The sequence below is a fragment of the Camellia sinensis genome, chromosome 1 (assembly GCF_055761805.1).
Source record: "Camellia sinensis isolate YWXY chromosome 1, ASM5576180v1, whole genome shotgun sequence".
NCBI lineage: Eukaryota > Viridiplantae > Streptophyta > Magnoliopsida > Ericales > Theaceae > Camellia > Camellia sinensis.
This window is the reverse complement of record NC_138961.1, coordinates 40,268,791-40,276,838: the sequence shown is the minus strand read 5'-3', so window position 1 is coordinate 40,276,838 and position 8,048 is coordinate 40,268,791. Positions and strand designations below refer to the sequence as shown.

General features: G+C 36.2%; 1 pseudogene; it reads left to right on the top strand.

Annotated features, from left to right (window-relative positions):
- Window positions 1-4,143: 4,143 nt before the first annotated feature.
- On the top strand, window positions 4,144-7,433 carry LOC114272611 (putative receptor-like protein kinase At3g47110 pseudogene; annotated as a pseudogene).
- Window positions 7,434-8,048: the final 615 nt, after the last annotated feature.

Genomic DNA, 8,048 nt, shown 5'->3' with positions numbered 1-8,048 from the left:
CACCATTTTAGCTAGTGAAAGCAAGGCCCTAGGGATCTCTCTCAATCTAAGAAATGGGCTAGTACGACCGGACAAGAAAATAGTCACTTGGAAATTGAGGTTGAAAGCACACGTTAGCTTTTTCTTCCTATTCTTGAATTGAAGAAAGTCACTCACTAGGCTAAGGTCCTACATTTATCTTAGCGCTTGTAGCTAGATATGCACATAGCCTACGTGTAGTGCTAAATATGACTGGTCGGATCTCTTGTGCCATCGTATAGGTTGAACATCGGAGGAGTAAATCTTTTTGACAGATCAACACTCTCAAATGCTCGGAAAAACAAGGAGGCCATTTCTTCTATAAAAAGCTTTCTCTGAACCGGCTTGGGGTTTTTTCTTGTAAATTGGTTGAGCCAGCTTCTTAGGTTGCTCTTCTGGCGCTCTGGCGTGTTATCCTGTTTGGTGACGTCACGCTTCTTTTGTGTTTGACCGAGATAGATGTAGGCAGTTTGGCTGGCAACCTCCTAGAAGACAACACTCTTTTGTCAGGTGCTTCGTACTTTGGGTTTTTTTTTTTTTCTTTCTAGTCTCCTCCGAGTTATTCCTAGCTCTTCCTTGAGAGCCTCAATTTGAGCTACAAGCCAATCTACAAGCTGGGTTTGCTGTTTATCATCGTCTGGTGGGGGAGTTACTTTTCCTAAATCCACTAGTGCCATTTCTGAGTTATGGCCAAAATTCCGACTGGGCGTATTGCCAACCAAGATATTCTGGTGATCACTTGGTATATCTTTTAGAGAGAGATGGGCACTCATCTTCTCATCATTCCCACAGACGGCACCAACTGTGGAAGGTAGAATTCTTCTCCACAAAGAAAGTGAGATGACGTGTCCCTTCCTTTCCTTTGTCAAGAGAAACCAAAATGTTAGTGATCATCCCCGACCAAGGTTGGTCGGGAGGACCCTCTGATGGTCAAATCAGAATACTAAATATTGTATTTTAAAAGGCTTCTTGGATTACCTTTGGTCTGTCCTCTTTGCTTCACTTGTTTCACCTTTCATAGTTTTTCTGACTTGAATCTCATCCGTTAGATCAATGTTTGATCCGAGGGTTCTACCCTTACCTCGCTCTGGTCAGGCAAGTAGTCAAGTTGTTTTTTCTTTTGATTGTTGGATCATTCTCATATAGATGATTTAGATTATGTCAGATGCTAGTGGCCAGCTTACCAAATGTTATGTTTGTCAGATCAAGTTGATCAGACGAACTTACCGTCTAGTAGGCTTGACCTATACTCATGTATTTTCTCTCTTGATGTTTCCACTGTTGGATGAAGATCAACCTCCTCTTACATTCTGCGAATCTCCTTCTAGAAGGAGATCTTTACTATTCATTGCTCCTTACGCCCTTAGCTACGCACAGTGTACCACCAACTATCTCTAATGGGCTCCCTAGAAAAATTATCTGTGTCTTCCCTTTTTTTTTTTTTTTTTTTTCTTCTTGAGTTACTTTGCTTAATTACTCCTAGCTTGGACCAATATTTTACCCCTCTACCGTGACTTTTTGACTTCTAATCTTAAATCAGAACTTCCCAGAGGATGCCTTACTGTAAGTGAGAAAACACACCCAATCATTGTTGGTTTGTATGTATCTCATCATATAAACATAATTGAAATGAATTCCAATCAAATAAAAAACATGTAAATTACATTAGTAGTTTTATATTTTGCTTCTTCTATTATTTTGATCCTTATAATTTTAATTAGGGGTATTTAGAATGATCTAAATAAGTATATTTTTTAACTTTTTATGAAAAGATATGCAGAAAAAGAGATAGGTGATATGACCCAAATAAGTGCACTTAGCCCCTTAATTTGATTTTGATTCTTAATTTTGTATTTTGTGTTAATTTAGTCCAATTGATAAAGTTGATTAGGATTTTTGAAAAAAAAAAAAAAAAATAGTCACTTAGTTGGTTGAGGTTAATTTACTAAGCTGAACAAGCTTAAAATTTTGCCTAAAAGCATAACACATGCCTTGCTTTTTTCTTTTTTTTTTAATAACTAGGTGTCCGGCTAGTATATGCGGATCTCGACTAATCCCAAAAGACCAATCTCACTAATCCCAAAAGACCAATCTCATTGTCCATTTGTGAGGCTCCATTTAAAGCTAGAACAAACACCATGATGGACTGGCCCCAACGAGCTTATTGCAACTAGTGAGTATTGAACCTGCGACCTGGAGGAAACTCACCCCTAGGCCCCAAGTTGTGTCCACTGGACCAATCCCTTAAGGTTAATCATGCATGCATTTTTCACCAAAAAAAAAAAAAAAAATCATTAAAAATTGCAATCAATTAAACAAAATTGAGATAAAATCATAAATTCATAATCAAAATTGAACCAATTAAAATTAGAGGTATTAAAATAACACAATAGTCAGAATATAAGGACTTACATCGTAAATTACGCAATAAAAATGTCCATAATTAAAATACAAAAAACTAATAAATATTTAGTTTCCAAAATGAGGGTTCTAAATATTGAGTGTCCATGTTGAGTTTCCATGTTGTTCAAGTTCTTGTTTAAGCTTAAAGGATAAAATAAATTTATAGTCTTTAAAGTATGTATTCTTTATCACTTTAATTTTTTAAGTTTCAATTTTGTCACGTCATTAAAATTTTTAATTTGAGTCAATTTGGTCCAAATCCAAACAAATTGCCTAAATCATTAACATAATGGTAATAAAATAAGATTTGAGATGGCTGCTATGCCAACTGTGCAGCCAAATGGGTCCATTTTGGGACTCATTTTAATAATTTGAACCGTTTACATTTTAGAGTGCATCAAGTAAAACATACCTATAAAAAAATCAAGTTAATCGGATATCGTTAACCCTTTCATCTACTCACATTTGTATTTAAAAATAAATGACAATTGTGATTTAAAATTACAAATGTGAGTGGATAAAAGAGTTAACGATATCTGATTAATTTGATTTTTTACGGGTATGTTCTACTCTATGTACTTTAAAATGTGAATGGTTCGGATCATCAAAATAGACCTCAAAATGGGCCCATTTGGCTGCACAACAATGGCAGCCACCCCAAATTCAATAAAATACACACATGGTTCTTAAAATATATATACATATATATTGTGTCACTTTGATCCTTAAAATTTTTTCATTTTGTCAAAAAAAAAAAAACAAAAAGGAAAGAGTTGTATAGGAATTTACGTCATAGAATTGTATATGAATTGTTTCAATTTTGTTATGTCGTAGAATTGTATAGGAATTTGAAAAGGGGAAAAAAAAAAGTGTGAACAATTTGAGTGAAATATAATTTATTTTTATTTTTTTTTCAAATCTCTACCCGAATACATGACCCAAACACAATTTAAAATCGCGGTGCATTCCACAAGGAATAAGAATCATTCTATGCCCCTCATGAGTGTAATGTGCCTTTTCCTTCTTTCTTTCTTTTTTTTCATGTAATTTATCTCATCTCAATTTAATTTTTATATTTTTAATTATATCAATTTTGTCCTCTAATTTTTCACATTGTATCAATTTAATCTAATTAATAAGTTGTACCAAGAAATTGAACAAAAATTAAAAGCAAAATGGTTCATTCAAAAGAAAATGAGTCATTTAGGTCAATCCCTCAATGCAATTTGAGGAGAGTGAATTGGCTATTTTGTCTGTTGATTTCAGTTCAATTTTTAAATGGAGACATCACCAATTGAATTAAATTGACACAAATATGAGAATTTCAAGTATGATATAATTAAAATTACAAAAACCAAATTCACTACAATACAAGCATGCAGACCCCACTTGATTAGGAATTTCCCATTTACAGTCCCACATATTCCACCCTACACAGACAATGCCTACCCAGCAATGTTAGGTATTATAAAAAAAAATTCATGAAAATAATCATGAAAGTTTTGTAATCTTTGAATTACATTTAGAATAAAACACCACACACTAATCAAGGTAATTCAAAGATCATAAATCTTTTCATGAAAAAATTTACATTATCCCTAACTTTTCTCATGCTTACCCGTGGAGGAAAGGAAATTGCAGGTTATAAATAATCACAGCAACCAAGCCTACCTTTGCAACTGCATACTAAAAATAAAAAAATAAAAAGAAAGAGATCTGAAAATGGCATCTCCACTTTCAGTAATGGGTTTTCAGCTACTCGAGTTATTTTACGTCTGGAGTGGCATATGTGTCGTAGCCATGACACTTGTACATGTTGGAACACTCCCGGCATCCACTACAGCTAGTAGTACCTTTGTTGGGAACGAGACTGATCGTTTTGCGTTGCTCGCCTTCAAGTCAAAGATTTTGCAAGACCCTCATGGGGTTGTGAGCTCATGGAACAATTCTCTCCATTTCTGCGAGTGGCAAGGTCTCATATGCGGTCACCGGCACAGGAGAGTCACCATTATAGACTTGACGTCCCAAGGTCTAGTTGGTTCCTTGTCTCCTTATGTAGGGAACCTCACCTTCCTTCGGGGGTTGTGGCTCTCTGACAACACTTTTCAGGGTGAAATCCCTGTTGAACTCGGTAACCTGTTCAGGTTGCAAATTTTGAACCTGAGCAACAACAACTTTGAAGGAGAAATTCCAGCTAGCTTATCCCGCTGCTCCAACCTCACATATCTTGATGTTGGTAAAAATAAACTAGCCGGGAAATTCCCCAAAGAGCTTACTTCCTTGCCAAAGCTCACAATTCTTGCCATTTACAAGAACAATTTGACGGGAGGTATTTCTCCATTCATTGGGAATCTTACTTCTCTGAAAAGCTTTTCTGCTGCTAGAAATTCTTTTGGAGGAAGTATTCCAGATACCTTGGGTCAATTGAAAAAACTAACACAACTTGGATTGGGTGGCAATCAACTCTCCGGTATGATCCCTCCATCTATTTATAATCTTTCATTCCTAAATGTTTTTTCTGTTGGTTTTAACCAACTTCATGGTAGTCTTCCGCCAAGCTTTGGTTTCATGTTCCCTGATCTTCAACTCCTCCAGTTAAATGCTAACCAATTTACCGGAACCCTTCCATTGTCAATATCAAATTTTTCAAAAATGGAACAATTTCAAGTAGAACATAACAACTTCAATGGGAAAATAACAGTTAATTTTGGAAGACTACAGAATCTCAAGAAGATAGGTCTATTTCATAACAATTTCGGAAGTGGGGAACCAGATGACCTAGCCTTTATTGGTTCTTTGGCCAACTGTAGCAATTTGGAAGCATTGGGTATGGAGGTAAACCAATTTAGAGGGGTGTTACCAGAATCTGTTGGCAACCTGTCGAAGAATCTGTTTGCCTTTACACTTGGTAGAAATCAAATATATGGAACTATTCCTTCAACAATAGGTAACCTTGTCAACTTGGAGACGTTAGGTATGGAAGGTAACCAATTCACTGGTACAATTCCAACTAACATAGGAAATCTTCCAAAGATGCAATTTTTGACTTTAGAAATGAACCACCTCTCTGGGAAAATTCCAGATTTCATCGGAAACCTGTCATTGTTGCTTTATCTTTCCCTAGGGAACAACAGACTAGAGGGGACCATACCCTCAAGGCTTGCTAACTGTAAAAAGCTGTTGTGGCTGAACCTTTACCAAAACAACTTGAGTGGAAACATTCCCAAAGAACTCTTGAAGGTCTCATCTTTGTCAATTTCATTAAATCTAGCTCGGAATCGTTTGTCTGGTTCCTTGCCAACAGAGGTTGGAAACCTTAAAAATTTAATGGAATTGGATATCTCTGAGAATAGGTTGTCTGGTGAAATTCCTAGCAGTCTTGGTAGTTGCACTAGTCTTGAAAACCTTTATATGCAGGAAAATTCTTTTCAAGGATCTATTCCTCTATCATTGGAATCTTTGAGAGGTATTAAAAACTTTGAACTTTCTCATAACAACTTGTCTGGAAAAATTCCGACGTTCTTAGAGAAATTTTCCCTAATGATTCTCAATTTATCCTTTAATGATTTTGAGGGTGAGTTACCAATGGGGGGAGTTTTCACAAATGCAAGTGCAATATCAATTGTTGGAAATCATAGGCTTTGTGGGGGTATTTCTGAGCTACAACTACCGAGTTGCATCACCAAGAAATCCAAACATAAGATGCCTCTTTCACATATATTGGCAATTACAGCAGCTTCTGTACTTGTTGGAGCAGCACTTTTGTCATTCTTTACAATTTATTTGTTCAAGAAGCAAAGAACAGCTCAATCTACAGTTCCAGTGTTGAAAGAATCATTCTTGAAAGTCTCCTATGAGAAACTCCTCAAAGCAACAGACGGTTTCTCTTCTGCGAACCTAATTGGTTTTGGTAGTTTTGGCTCTGTATATAGAGGAATTCTCATTCAAGATCGGGAGTTTGTTGCTGCTATCAAAGTACTTAACCTTCAAAATCGTGGAGCCATCAAGAGTTTCATGGCAGAGTGTGAAACCTTGAGAAATATTCGACACCGAAACTTGGTTAGGATCATAACTTCTTGTTCCAGTGTTGATTTTCATGGGAATGAGTTCAAAGCTCTCGTTTATGAGTTCATGCCAAATGGGAGTCTAGAGAGGTGGTTGCATGCAAGTCTAGAAACAAATGATGGGCAAAATGAGCAGCAGAGACTCAACCTTGTACAAAGAATAAACATCGCCATAGATGTGGCTTGTGCGCTCGATTATCTTCATCACCAATGCCAAATGCCGATCATTCACTGTGATTTGAAGCCAAGTAATATCCTTCTTGACTGTGAGATGGTTGCCCATATTGGAGATTTCGGTCTAGCTAGATTTTTCCCAGAGCTCACCAATCCAAATCAAAGTAGCTCAATTGGAGTAAGGGGAACCATCGGATATGTAGCTCCCGGTAACAACTCTTTACCCTTCTAATGGAATATCTTACTGGAATATGTAGAATGTATTGCTTTCATATTATGGAATTCATATTTATCATAGTTGATTTTTCCTTTTTCTTTCGTATCAATATGCTTTTGCGGAAAATGATCCTTGGGCTTTGAATGTGAATTGTTTTAATGGCAGAGTATGGGCTCGGAAGTGAGATGTCAACTTATGGTGATGTCTACAGTTATGGGATCTTGTTACTGGAGATGATAACAGGGAAGAGACCCACAGAGAACATGTTTGAGGAAGGGCATAATCTTCATAACTTCGCAAGAATGGCCTTGCCTGACCGAGTGATGGAGATTGCAGACCCGGTACTCCTAGACAATGAGGAAGAAGAGGCTAGAGCAACAACAATTCAAGTGAACAATGGCAGCAAAATTGTGGAATGTTTGATTTCCATGGTCAATATTGGAGTGGCATGCTCTACAGAGTCACCACAAGGTCGAATGAGCATAAGTAATATCCTCCATGAACTTCATTTGGTCAAGAACAAACTCCTAAAAGACGAACTTCAAACTAGGTACTAAATTGAAAAGGTCTTGCTCAATATTTCTAACTTCATTCTTCTATAGAATTGCTCTTATTGTTTCTCTAACATTTGTTTTGATCCTCCGTGGTTTGTCCTTGTTAACAGGACGCTGCATAGATCATAGGACGCTGCATAGATTATTGGACATGGCATGTTTTCTAGTGTGAGATTTCAAACGAACTTATTCTTTTCCAATCAAAAAATATCAATTGAAAACAATCCAATTTCATTAATATGGAAATGTCTATTCTCACAGGTTTTTGTATAGAATATGTTACTGGGACAACTATTAAAATCTAATGCACTTTGATGAACCTTTAAAGAATAAAATCAACAGTTATCATGTCAATCTGTATTAATACCCACATTATGCAATTCAATCACATAATGTGGGTAATCTAAAAGACTATTGACGGTGATTTGAACAATCAGTAATGCTTTTATGTGTTTGAATTGTCTGGAACCAATCTTGATTGAGTTCAAATTCATATCGTACACTGACATGTACAATTTTTGCTCTTTGGTAACTAAATTACAGGACAATATGAAGCTTGATGCTTATCAAAACAGTGAGAAACGGTGAACAGTAAGTCAAAAAGGAAGAGGATTATGA